Source organism: Pseudoliparis swirei, chromosome 21 (assembly GCF_029220125.1).
Source record: "Pseudoliparis swirei isolate HS2019 ecotype Mariana Trench chromosome 21, NWPU_hadal_v1, whole genome shotgun sequence".
NCBI lineage: Eukaryota > Metazoa > Chordata > Actinopteri > Perciformes > Liparidae > Pseudoliparis > Pseudoliparis swirei.
This window is the reverse complement of record NC_079408.1, coordinates 18,850,430-18,865,112: the sequence shown is the minus strand read 5'-3', so window position 1 is coordinate 18,865,112 and position 14,683 is coordinate 18,850,430. Positions and strand designations below refer to the sequence as shown.

At 43.9% G+C, this 14,683-nt stretch overlaps 1 long non-coding RNA gene across 1 annotated transcript; it reads right to left on the bottom strand.

Moving 5' to 3' along the window:
- Window positions 1–12,893: 12,893 nt before the first annotated feature.
- On the bottom strand, window positions 12,894–14,222 carry LOC130211953 (uncharacterized). Its single transcript, XR_008835211.1, has 4 exons — window positions 14,097–14,222; window positions 13,559–13,696; window positions 13,345–13,438; window positions 12,894–13,004 (listed from the first exon to the last, which is right to left on the bottom strand). It is a non-coding gene; the product is annotated as an uncharacterized LOC130211953 (long non-coding RNA).
- Between the last annotated feature and the right edge of the window lie 461 nt (window positions 14,223–14,683).

Below are 14,683 nucleotides of genomic sequence, written 5' to 3'. Positions count from 1 at the left end.
GAGTACGGTCTTACTGTAAATGGAACAGCGCTGAGTTGACGTCACAGACTCTGCGGTTTTTTGTACAAACTGGACATAAGAGGCTCCCAGCGGCAATAAAACGTCATCGCTGTCCATCACTTTCAGGTAGGTTCTGCTGTTCTTATCAAAATGTGATAATACTATTCATAAAGCTTTATATTGCTAATTTCGACTCATTGTATAAACAGCTGGCACTTGTCAGGTCCCATTGTCTTTATATTTTAAAAAAGTGTAAAAAGTCCAACCCCTTTTAAAATCAAACTGGGTCAAATTAATTAAGCTATGGTTTAATGAAAAGACTGAAATTATGTCTATAAAGGCACCTATATGATTTAAGTGTTGTGAAGAGAAGCATTTTAAGATTGAGAAGGCAAAAAGTGATTATTGTCATTCGTTCAGGGTCATACAGCCTAAAATATAGTCAATGAATACATGACCCTATAGAATACTGAATATAGAACATAAAGTGGAGGCTTTTTCTAACATATGTATATTTATTTATTTCAGAATGCTACAAGGCCCCAGGTGCCATATTTCAAACCGCCACCACTCCACATATGCGTGGTGGTGATAAAAGACCAGCACAGGGTCATTAGTTGGGATTTTGTGGCGGCAGGTGCGACAGCACGAGCCACAAAATCAAATTCGGTGATAATAATAATAATCATTTATTTTATATAGCGCTTCTCTAGACACTCGAAGTCGCTTTACAGTTCAGAGTCCAGTAGTCATACACAGTCATACCGGTGGTGGTAAGCTACATCAGTAGCCACAGCTGCCCTGGGGCAGACTGACTGAAGCGTGGCAGCCAATCTGCGCCTACGGCCCCTCCGACCACCACCAACATACATTCACATCCATACGAATCGGGGTGAGGCTGCGGTGCATGTTTTTATGATGGTGGGGGAAACCGGAGGACCCGGAGGAAACCCACGCAGACACGAGGAGAACATGCAAACTCCACACAGAAAGGACCTGGAATGACCGGGACGACCGGGATTCGAACCCAGGGCCTTCTTGCTGTGAGGCGACAGTACTAACCACTGATCCACCGTGATAGCCATCAGATGGAGTTCAGAGATAAAGTGAGAGGGGGGGTGCTTCGTGATCCGGGGATATGGATTACGCGGGGCATCTCCCCTGTATCAAATTAACATAAATAAAGAAACAAAATGTTATCGGAGCAGCGACATCATGTTAAATACAGAGCTGAGAGACGAGGCAGAAGCCCTGGTTAATCCGCATTCAGCTCTGACCCCCCTCAGCAACAGCAGGGAGTCCGTGGGTCTCCTCACCGTTGAGGGTGAGGAGGTAAGTCATGTTCTGTCCAACAGGACTCCGATGTGGAAACAAATGTAGTACATTCTTGGAGAATACATACAAATATTCAAGTTTTTTTATGAAATGCGAAAATTAACATACAAATCCACCATGTTCAGGTTTCTTCTGCGAAGAAGGTGGTGGTGGCGAGGGACACGGTCCCTCTGCGGAACGTCACCCTGAAGTAGGTAGGCTATTTAATAAAGACCCATGGGTTAATATGCATAGTCAGCATTGTAAAATCCTATTTTTGTATTTCCAGGGGGACACACGGGTGCCACTGTTAGTGGAGCAGCCCTCCACAATCTGGCAATACGCCTGTGAGGGTGTCCCATTTAAGAGGGTCAGTGTCGGACTACGGGTTCCAGCTCCAGTCAACCCTCAATACAACAGTTGAGGTATGCCTAGCATCTCCTGTTTTTTTCTTCTTTTGATAAATTATTCATTTTATCTTTTTTATTCTGAAAAACATGGTCCAATACATGCAGACGGTCTGGGCCCACATGGGCCTGCCTGGACGGCCTATGTTCACGGACCTGAGGACGGCGGTGTCTGGTCATGTAAGTGCAGTCCTCCAGCCACCCTCTGTGCGATGCTGCATCGGCCTGCTCGACGCTCACTTTTACAGTTTCCAGGCAAAAAACGTCCACAATGAAACCACCAGGGACCAGCTCGCCCGGTTCATGTGTCACAACACCTCGACTGCCGACCGCTTCTATTCTCTGGTCCTCCACCACAGCCAAGCAACGGAGTTGAGGGGGCACTTTGAGGAGGTGACTGCCTCCTCCTCCACCACCCAGGACCAGGACAGTGGCGACTCGGCTGCCGAGCAGGACGCAGAGTAGATGGAGGCGGATGAGGACCAGGAAAAGCAGAGTCGAAAAGGATGATATGAATAATGGCGTCTGTAAATTCAAAATAAATTGCTTTAAATGCACTCAGTCCTGGGTCCTTTTTCTAAATTAAGAGTAGTGTCACCATGAATACCCCCAAGTTTGGTAGCAGTGGCCCCAGGGGAAGGGCCCTAAAATGGGGGGAAATTGAATATTTTCTTGGAGGGGGTAATTTAGATTTAAGGGTCCCAGAGTTTCGGTCTCTTTTGCAGGTGATAGCCCCTCTCCACCCAGTTCCAGGCATGTGCTTTTGGTCCCGGTAGCCCCCAGGAATCGTCCCGCTATAGGCGTTTGAATGCGGCTCTAGCGCCACCAAGGTATGAAAAGACGGTACTTGTGTTGACCTTTTGTGACATCACCTTATGCTGAGGACGAGGTCATCACGCCTCAAGCCTGCAGGAATGTTGTAAAATTAAAAATGGAATAGGATCAATTGATCAGAAGTCGCCGTTTCTTCCAGACATCCAAAGATGTGGATTAATTAAGAGTGTTCGAGATGCAACCGTATAACTTTATTCTACAGCATCATTTTCATCAGGTTGCCTGCCTCATGCAGTTGTTCCATCAGGCAAGTGAAAATAAATGGGATATGAATTCGGGGTCATAAAAAGATCGTGATCGGCATCAGTGCGCTCTAGTCGCCGCTCCCTCGGTTCAAATGGACAACGTTAGCTAACCGTTAACGTCGCTCTCTCGCCGACCGTCAGCAGCCGGCTGGCACCAAGTGCTGCTTGACTCGTGTGTTGGAGCCTCTTGGATTGTAATGCATCGTCACGCTGTTCAGATTCATCAGACCGTCTGCCTCCGACACTACGGGGTCTCCGAGACATCGGCTGCTGACGAAGGAGCCATATCTCTAGCTCTTCCTTGCCAGCCCAGAGTGACACTGAAGGAAGGGGGATAGAAACCAGCAGACGGCCTGCGTCGCTCTCTTGTTCCAGGACGTGCACGTTTAGCCAGAGACACAACGTCAGCTGTTCAGAGAAACACGTGCCCAATTCATTCATGAGTACAAGGCGTTAGCTCATCACTTGAAGCGGCTACATTAATCTCAGGACGACCGTGGAGCGACAACTATTGCGTAACTTAGCTCCTCAGGAGGGCTGTGGCTGCACAGCGTCTCCTTGTTGGGCAGCGAGCAGCATGCGGTACACGGTGCTGCTCAAAGCGAGCCGCCCCACTTCAGAGGAACAAATGCTGAATGTTTATTGAAATAACTTTGACTCCAGCCTTGCTCTTTCAAATAGAATAAATGAAAATTGCATTGACTTTTTATTAAACCAGATTGCTCCATCAGACCAAAACAAAGAGTGCAATCACTTTGAGAGAACAAGGCAAATAAAGTTGTGCAAAATATAACTCACGAGGCAAATAGCTTATTGTGGCTGCATTTATCATGTTTGGCACACAATATCTTTTCAAGATAAGTGCAACCTGTGAAACTAAAAAAATTATGTTCGGCAATAAGGGTTATTTGGGAGTTTTTCCTGGTCCGGTGTGAGGTTTTGGGGCAGGGATGTCTATGTGTACAGATTGTAAAGCACTCCGAGACAAATTTGTAATTTGTGAAATTGGGCTATACAAATAAACTGAATTGAATTAATGAGTTTTACACTAAATATATTTTTAAATAAACGCATTAAACTTAACGAGTGCAGATATGTGAGAGCCGTCAAGTTGGATCAGTATTAGTTCAAATTCACTCAGATTCTCAAAGGAATCAATAATCTTGATCAGGTCTCCTGACCCTCATCTCAGCTTCAGTGAAACCTGGTCTGAGAAAGCTGCTCGGTCTGGAATAGGAACATTTCATTCAGCTTTCCAAATATGTCACTTAACTATGTTAATTTCATCAGAAATTATTCATTAGCAAACTCCTCCTCTTCGCAGAATAATATGTGTACAATTTCAAGTGTACTGTCCTGTATGACATACGACAGCTTTCTTCTGAGCGCTAAGACGCGGCAATACGTTTCCTGTGAGAGCCACCGAAGGAGGAGTGAACACAGTGGTGCTTTAAGGGACCTTGTTTTTATGAAATTTACCATCAAACCCTTGTGTAGTTCACAGCACATCTATACTTCTGTGTACGACTCATTGCACATTGGAGAGACGCTCTTGACCAGCGCCAACAATGACTTCATTTTCCCTCCATGGTCTGAACCGTCTGTGCCGTCACAAGCGTAACCCGTTAACGTAAATATTTCCACGTACTTTTGGAATATGTAAAGTTCTCCGCACTGCCCCCCGCCTTGTCCCCGGAGACAGGTTTGTACTACAGGAGTTTGAGTTGTAAAACTAACTTGACAGCTGCATCCAGAGTATCGATCCTCGGCATAAGGACCATCAGACCCATGGACTGCACGGCCCTGCACAGGGGCGTCGTTCGGCCCGTTTCAGGGGGGCTTCAGAAACTGTCTCCATCGACAGTGAACGAGCAAATTCGAAAGACGAGAAATAACGTGACAGCTCTTCTTTGCATTATTAGTATATATTTTTCCATTGAAGATATATTTGACACTGAACTAGTTCATCTTTAATCTCAGTAAGTATCCAAATGAGCATTAAAAAAAAAAATCCCCCCCCCCAAAAAAAATTGATGTTCAGAGCCCCAAAAACATTGTGGGGCACATAACTCCCCTTGGGGCTTATGCATGGTGTCCAGCCTCGACGTGGCGCTCGTTAGCATTACTATTAGCCAGAGGGGACATGTGCTCAAACAGAGATGCTTCAACAGCGCCTGAAGCACAGGGAGCATCCTGCTGCTCTCCAGAGCCAGGAATCGGCAAACGGGACCTGTGACTTTGAGCCGGAGGCCCAGCAGCCAAAAACAGTGACATGTTTAACTATGACAGAAGACTATTTAACAATGTGACCCTCCAAGTGCCTTTGTGATTTAAGGTTATATTGTGAGTTAAAGATATGAAATAGTTAAATACAGAATTGTAATTTCTATTCTCAGTGCTACTTCTGGAAGTTGAAGGAATTCGGCCAGAGAGAAGATGTGACAATTAAGCAGTGAGTAAATGCACGTCCTAAGGTAGCAGGTGCCTCGCAGGATGGAGGCCACCATCGACGTGGCAGAGGTCCGGAGACCAGACCAGCCTCCCTGTGTGTAGCTGTTGTGTACTCTAGAGTTGTGTATTGGATCAACCAGCGATTACTTCAGGGAGACCGCTGCAGCAGATTCGTGACACGGAGTTCACTGTTAACGCAACAGACACACATTAGATTTCTCCCCGGGACACGGAGGTAAATATTCCAGATATTGTTAATCGCGGTGTCGACCTCCTTGATGTACCGTCTGCTCTCTACTAGTTGAGCTCAGAAGCTGGTTCATGTACATGTGGAGGCACACGGTCACAGAGGTCAACACATGGACCCTCTCCAGAAGAGACCAGAAGAACCCCAAGGCCTTGAGAAGGTTTCAGGCTTCTGTTGCCACTTCCCACAAGCACAGGGAAGAGCAGAATCAAGTGCTGCAGACCACTATCCTCCCCAGAACCAGAAGCAACCCCCACGCTAAAGGCCAACGCTAGGAGATATCCTGCTGAGAGAAAGGAAGCCATTGATCACATCCAACATGAAGACCAGGCAGAGATGTAAGAACAGGTAAGTGTCAGGTATCTGAGGGCAGAGAACAGGAGTCTAAATGAAGCCGTCACATGAGGAGCTCAGGCTGGAAGGCGATGCAACACGAGGGGATACCAAGAGGATCTGGCCCAGAGCGAGGAGCAGACTAAATACACAGCAGACGAGACACAGGTGGAAACAATGAGGGCGGGGCTTGCAATCACACAGGAGGCAGAGGAGTGGCTGAGGGCAGCTGAAGGGAATGACCAATCAGGGGACACAGGGAAGACACACACACACAAAGTACTTCTCTATGTCTACTGTGGGAAATGTAAAGTTAATATTGTCGTGATCAATAACTGTACCAATATGCCTGATGTATCAAATTTGATAAAAACATATATTTAAAGGACATTTGTTAAAATTTGTATTTACTAAAGATCAAATAAACCCTTCAATATCCCAAAATCAGAATTTCATGAATATTATTTGATGAGTTAAGACTTCACAGAAAGTGGAATACAATCACATGATATATATTATGCATGCTCAGCACAATGACACAAATGTGAAACCTGCAAAAATATTTCCCAGAATAAAACGAGTCGAGAAATCTAAAAAATATTTCAATGGGGAAGAAAGTAAATTCCCAATTGTGACGATCTCTGAGGACAACCTGCATCCATTCAACACATCGTTGTCATGTCCTTTCTCTCACTAGTCCAAAATACATCAAATACAGTCGATAACTAGTCAACCGGAGACTCACACTACCGTGGATAAAGGTTTAATCCACTCAGCAGCTCCACCATGAGATCCCAGGCGGAGGAGAAGGGTCACGCCCCCAGGGTGGTGTTCTCTCTTGAGGCAGACAGCTGCAGCAGATTCGTGACACGGAGAGTTTCCTGGTAACACTCTCACGTTAGCTTCTCACAGCCCTTCATAGAGAGAAGCTCTTCAATGGGCCATTGCTCCTGGTCCGTGTACGTTTTGTTAGTTTGTTTTTTCGTTTCATTCCAAATATGGAATACAGAAATCACGTGGTTTTTTCGTTTTCCGTTTGAAACCAAAAACGGAATACCACCTCCGTATTTCGTTTCTGCCGTCTGAAACCAAAAACGACAGAACGGAAGTGCTTAAAATGAAAGTCTAAATAAAAGCCAGTGATACATATTCGTATTAACGTTAGAAGAATATTAATTAGTCAATGTAAAGAATAAATAGTTAAACCGGGATATTTTAACGATGCAAACACATAGCAGGGTAACGTTAGAAGAATATAATTTAGTCAATGTTGGACGTTGTATGATAATCTATAGGTCCTCCATTCTGACACCAAGTCAGTGATCGGGCCCTATAATAATAGTAATATTGTGTATAATATGGTCATTCATCAACCAACTTCTTTTTGTTGTTGTTGGCGTGAACAAGTCTTTAAGTCTTGTGCTCTGCTGAGCCACGAGTCTGTTCTGCCTCTACCTGGTTGTCACGATCTTCTCTACCATACCTGCCATAAATATCATGATACTGATACAAGACCATAAAAACGATACTGGTATATTTATCTATAATAGTAATAAATAAAATATCTTATGGTTCACTTTTTACTAACTTTTTCAACACTTAACAAATGGCAGTAATATTAGTATTAGCCTACAAGATATTAATGAAACTACATGGAGCCATGATAGCATTGATTATACACTATGAGGCCTTTAGTCAGTATCTGACCAGAGGATACAGAGTTCATCAGGATGAGCAGCTGTAGAGTTACAGAACTTTACAGACTGAACTTAAACATTTCACTTCTGGCATCTTTTTTTATTTTTATTTTTAAAGCCGAAAATTCTGCCCCTCGCTGTGAGCGCTGCGCAGACAGCTCGATACGGAGCAGCGCGTGCGCTCTGATCGCTCTTTTAATGAAGTATCATACTAAAGATATGCTAAATCACATCGCTCTTAACCAGGGTTTTTTCTGCATAGAGAAAATTTGGGCGCATGCCTAAGCAGTTTTCCCGAACGCCTATGACAAATCCCGAGCGCCGAAGGCAAAAAAAAGTCTGCGATGGGGAAAAACAACAACAACAAAAAAACCTGTGTTCATCACGTCAGCGAATATGTTATCAATAGTATGTTTCAAGTAGGCTACAGCCGAACCCTCGTTCTGCTTTGATCAATAGTAATCGAGTTCAGTGTTTCCCCTAGGTTTACAGCTTCAGGGGGGCGGGACTAGTGCCGCTAGCCATATTGGTGCCCTAAGCTTAATTTAACACTGAGGTGTACTCACCTGTGTGCGCGCATCACGGCTGAGCGAGGCGCGCGCCGGCATCGGAGCTCTGGCGCGAGCCGAGAAGAGTTGTTGGGGGGGAGACACTGGAGTTGATAAGCGTGTCTTCTTGTCTGATCAATATGCAACTGTGAGGTGCGCGAATGGACAGAGCGGCCAGCTGCTGATCACTCACTCAACAGCCCGACGTGCACGAACAGAACACATTTTTTTGGGAGCACCTAAGACCCATTTTGACCCAGGAAAAACCCTGTTAACGTACGGGTACTTTGTTAGCATCGCTACACCATGCAGCGTGACAGCAGCAGATGTAGCGGGCTAACATTCAAGCTAACCTAAACCACCAAACGCTGAAGACATCTTGACGCTGATTGGCCGAGACGCAACACGTCCCATCAAAGATGTTTTATTGCGAAGAGCACCACTCCACATTTTCTCCGTGTCCCACTCCAATCTCAGAAACGCCGGCCGGCCAATTGACCTCCAGAAACAAAAACTCTTCGGATCTACACGATTCACGTAAGTCACCTATTTTAGTTTCAAAACGGCGAATTTCGCCGAAAGGTGAGCGATTCTCATGCCTGTAATATTCATGTACATAGCAAGAATCACCTTCTAACTTAATCGTTGCATTGTTTAATGCAACACAGTTCCTAATATAGATTAATCAAAGTAATGTTTCTGTGCAGAGTTGTTGCTGTTATTATATTTATATTTCCACCGCAGAGTAAACGGTTCACCTTTATACCACTAGATGGCAGTATACCTGTTATTGATACATATGTATTTAATGCCGTTCATTTCCTCTGATATTTAATGTTCATGGTTAATTTCCAGCATAGTTGTATAAATCATGTATTTACTTGTTTTATTTGGGTCATTTTGGAACTAAACATTCCTACATGGAAGAGTGAGGATACGATGACCACGAGGCAATACATATTGACAATTGAAAAATAAAGATACAGTTTTTCTTATTAAGCAGCCTTCAGTTAGCACCCAGTCACAGCACCACCTGTGCTTCACCTGTAACCTTCATTACTACATCAACGGTTAATGGGGACAAGTTTTATGTTTTGTTTTTTGTTTATATGTATGTGTAACAGTTTAGCTCCACGCCTTCCTTTTTGTCATAGTTGTTTTCATCCTGTCACACCACCTCGTCAATCCTCTCTCCTCACATCGATTATCCCTTGTTTGACTTCTTTAACCTTGTCACGGTGCTGTTAGCGTGGACCCAAAAGCACGACTCAGACAGGAGTACAAGCTGGGGCAAAACCGGGAGATCAGTCAAGGAAGCAAACAAGTCCAAAAAGGGGCGGGGCAGAGAATCAGAGGTCAGGACAGGCAGGTCAGGAATATACTCCAATAACGCTGGAGAACTTGGCACTAAAACACAAGACAATCAGGCAGAGGACAAGTGGAAGTGAGGGAGCTAAATAGTGAGGGACTAATGAGGGGATGGGCTGCAGGTGAGAAGGGCGTGAGGACCAGGTGAAGGGAATGAGGGACTAATGAGGGGAGGGGCTGCAGGTGAGAAGGGCGTGAGGACCAGGTGAAGGGAATGAGGGACTAACGAGGGGAGGGGCTGCAGGTGAGAAGGGCGTGAGGACCAGGTGAAGGGAATGAGGGACTAACGAGGGAGTGATCAGAGGCAGGTGAGAAGGGCGTGAGGACCAGGTGAAGGGAATGAGGGACTAACGAGGGAGTGATCAGAGGCAGGTGAGAAGGGCGTGAGGACCAGGTGAAGGGAATGAGGGACTAATGAGGGGAGGGGCTGCAGGTGAGAAGGGCGTGAGGACCAGGTGAAGGGAATGAGGGACTAATGAGGGGAGGGGCTGCAGGTGAGAAGGGCGTGAGGACCAGGTGAAGGGAATGAGGGACTAACGAGGGAGTGATCAGAGGCAGGTGAGAAGGGCGTGAGGACCAGGTGAAGGGAATGAGGGACTAACGAGGGAGTGATCAGAGGCAGGTGAGAAGGGCGTGAGGACCAGGTGAAGGGAATGAGGGACTAACGAGGGAGTGATCAGAGGGAGGTGAGAAGGGCCTGAGGACCAGGTGAAGGGAATGAGGGACTAATGAGGGGAGGGGCTGCAGGTGAGAAGGGCGTGAGGACCAGGTGAAGGGAATGAGGGACTAATGAGGGGATGGGCTGCAGGTGAGAAGGGCGTGAGGACCAGGTGAAGGGAATGAGGGACTAATGAGGGGAGGGGCTGCAGGTGAGAAGGGCGTGAGGACCAGGTGAAGGGAATGAGGGACTAACGAGGGAGTGATCAGAGGCAGGTGAGAAGGGCGTGAGGACCAGGTGAAGGGAATGAGGTACTAATGAGGGGAGGGGCTGCAGGTGAGAAGGGCGTGAGGACCAGGTGAAGGGAATGAGGGACTACCGAGGGAGTGATCAGAGGCAGGTGAGAAGGGCGTGAGGACCAGGTGAAGGGAATGAGGGACTAATGAGGGGAGGGGCTGCAGGTGAGAGGGCGTGAGGACCAGGTGAAGGGAATGAGGGACTAATGAGGGGAGGGGCTGCAGGTGAGAGGGCGTGAGGACCAGGTGAAGGGAATGAGGGACTTATGAGGGGAGGGGCTGCAGGTGAGAAGGGCGTGAGGACCAGGTGAAGGGAATGAGGGACTAACGAGGTGATCAGAGGCAGGTGAGGGGAGTTGGATTGACGAGATGGTGTGACAGGATGAAAACAACTATGACAAAAAGGAAGGCGTGGAGCTAAACTGTTACAGTATGTGTGTGTGTGTTTATATGTATGTGTGTGTATTTATGTATGTGTGTGTATTTGTATATATGTGTGTGTATATGTATGTGTATGTATATGTATTCGTACACAGTAAAATTGGCTGAGTAAGATTTACTCAAATTGAATAAAATGTTACTCTAAAAAAGACAACATTTGGTCCCAGTCTAAATGGAGTAAAATTTACTCTTATGACAGAGTTAAACTTTCAGAGTTAAATTTACTCTATTTAGTGCAAGAATTTTACTCTACCTGATAATTCACTCCATTTAGCATAAAATAAAAACAACTACCCTAGTTTTACTCTGTATAGAACTGAATTTTACTCAATATAGAAATCAAAATTATAAATGGTACATCATTTTACTCCAAATAGAATATATTATAAAGTGAATGTTACTCAAAAGAGTTAAACTTTATTATGAATAGAACAGAATTTTACTCACTATATAACTTTTTACACTCAGTCATTATACACGGCAACGTTTTTAAAAAGGTGAAAAAAATAGATCAGAACCCAATACCTTAATTGACACCTTTACTTTATTAAGTGTTCACAGGAAACAGTATGGCACAATATAAAAACTGGAGTCATTATGACTGCAAGACACCTGTAAATCGAATGCTTTGTGACAGAAAAGATCATTGACAAACACAATGAGGTCAGTCTGTTGTGTACAAAACTTGAAATGCATTAAAATGCTCGATGAGACACACCGTTTTGTAGTGCAAAAGTAACAAAAAACAATGTCTCATCCTTCACAACAGCATGGTGGATCTTATGAAAAACTGGCATGTCACAAGGAATTTTAACACATACAACTAAATTAGTATTTGTCTGAGAGCTCTTACAAATGAAAAACATTTCAGAATACCTTAATTCTGTAATGGAGCCCTCACAGAAAAAAAAATCAGAAGAATCTACTCAACGCAGCATCTGAGCCCTCAACTCTGCAACTCTAGGATTCACCTTGGTTGTATCAAGATCGATTTCATAAATGGTTGACTGAAGGAAGTTGTACACATTGACGAGATCGTGGTTGTACGAAGTGCCAAAGACAAAGTGAGCTTTGAAAAGCTCATCAAATCAAGCAAGAGAGCCAGATGACTTACAAGATATTACATGTTTGTCAATGACAATGAAGTACTTGTGAATCACATTCCTCTGAGTTCCCACAGCAAGCAGGTATGGTTGAAGGCTGCCTGCGATTCCATCGAGATGCCCCTGGATGCTGGTCCCTGTCTGTGACAGAAGAAAAAGTTTGAGAAAACAGCTTTTTTTTTTTAAACACCAAGAAAACGACAAAAAGATATGTGGTGTGATATAGCTCGTGATGTTTCCTGTATGGCAGCCTTACCTTGATGAACTTCACAAGATGCTCACTGGCTTGTCTGGCGGAGAGCTTTCCTGGTCTCTTTCGGCCTTGAGGTGACGGCGGCAATGCATTTATTTCGCCTCACCACTTTCGACTTCTGTTGTGGATTCAGCAGTCTGGACGAGGTACTGCAGATCATCTGACTGTGTGAGACCACGGCTTTGTTCAAGGACTTTGTGCTTGTAAATTGTGGGCCACTTCTCCAGGAACTTTGCAGAGATGGCATCATCAAACATCAAAGTAAAATCTTGCTCAATCTGCAGAATAGATGAAATCATGTTAATGATGTTTCTTAAATACAAGTCAACAAGTTACAAGTTAAAATACAAGTTACAATGAAGTAAGTTGAACATACTAATCAATGTATGTCCAGGAATCTTGGGAAGGCCAGAAAGACATCAGAGGACTTCACTGGATCATGAATGATCTTTTGACGATAGTTGAAGGTCTGCTTCATCTTCGTCATAACAATTCCTTCATCAGCTGTATGCTTCATCAGTGCAATGGCCTCAGAACACAAGCTGTCAGTTATTGGGGATTGTCCTCCCTCAAGTCTCTTTCAGCTGAGTGGATATGGATATGACAGTGTCCTAGGATTTAATAAACAACACTTGGGAACTCTGCCATGATTCTCATGTATGCAGTTTGGTTACAGGTAACAACAACACATACCCATTTGTGTTCTTGAGTCTCATGGCCTTCTTTTGTCCATCAGAAGCTTCCTTTTGGACAAACTTCAATCTCCAAGCCAGATACCCACTCCCATCTTCTGCATTGTAAAAATGTTCCTAAAAAGGTATTATTCAGATTGAAATGAATTGTTATTTTGAACAAGTTTGAATTAGCAGGATAAAATATTTGAACACTTCAATCTAAAAAATGCAGCAGCTGAGCTGAACTTGCTCAAGACTGGACTGCTAAACTCAAAAGGGTTTTAAATGATCAGTTAAGGAAAAACGGCAGAGATGGTGGACGTGCATGAATGTTAACATCTTTAGTTTTTCTCAAACCATAGCCAAGCAGTTAATAGATACATATTTTTTAAATCTAGCTGTACATCATGCTCAAAAACTGTTGAGTTTAGAAGTGAAGACTAAATAGGTAGGACTAATTGTTTTCTGTACTTACATAACCAAACTTGCTCCTTGGATCAGCCAGGTATGGGAACAAGTTGATGATCCCCTTTGCGTGGTCCTCTTTGACACGCCTTGAAGGACTTGTCCTACACATATACACACAAACTATGAGCACTGTTGAAAATATTGGAGTGTAAATGACACCGTCAGCAAACTTGGTGCATACAAAACGCGTTAGTTGTGAATTAAATAATATTTCAGCATACCCATGTTCACTTGTTATTTTTGCAACCAATATCTTGACCATGTCGCTCCGCCTGCCGTCTGTTAAGACTTTTTGTCCGAGCATACTCATTGATGATCCTCTCTCCGCCAGGTTTGTTCTTTAGAACATCTTCAATCATCTAGGTGACATTAAAAAAAATTACACTACTATAAAATCAGATCAATGTAAACACATAAATCTCCTCATCTACTAGCACACAAGACTTCTATGTAGAGCTGCAACAATTAATCAAACAAAAATTAATCAACTATTTTGATCATCGAATAATTGGTTTGAGTAGGTTTTTTTGAAAGAAAATAAGCTTTTAAGAAGATTTCAGCTTCTTAAATGTTAATATTTCTGGTTTCTTTGTTCCTTTATGACAATGGACTCAATATCCCTTTAGTTTGTGGACAAGACATTTGAGGACCTCATCTTGCGGCTTGGGAAACTGACATTTTATTGACCAAACAACAAATCGATTAATTGTTTAAAATGTAAACTTTTTGAAGGCGTGTAGTGCAATCAGCATTGCTTACTTTGGCAAGAGAGGTGTTTTCAGCTCTCCGTCTTGTGGCAGGACTGCACTGCAATATTACGGTGTCATCAGAGTCCCCATCAATATCCCCACTGGAGCTGGTAAAGGAGCTGCTTGCAGGGGAACTCAGGCAACCTGTCAAACCATGTAAACATTCAGCTGGTAGGATTAACACTAACACCATACAATTGCCAAAAGTATTACAGTAACTACCAAAAAAATATCACACAAACAAAGATTATTGGAACTATAATAAACTAACAATCCAGCAGATTTATCTGCTCGTCTTAAATAGAACATGTTAGGCTCGCAAAGACTCAAAGAATGAATGACACTGGTGTGCTCAGTGGCTACGTGGCACATGGTCCATGTTGGCAATGCCCAATGCAGTGATCATGATCAATTCCTGACTACTGATCATCATTCCCCCAATCTCTCTCCCTTTCACTATCCACTCTACCCTGCTCATTAAAAAAGAAAAAATGAATGACACTAAGAAACTTACCATCTAGATTTGGACCTTGTGCGAGACAAATCTCGAGCACACCAGGTTTTGTTTTTTCATAAGGAAATCAAAGACCTCCTCAT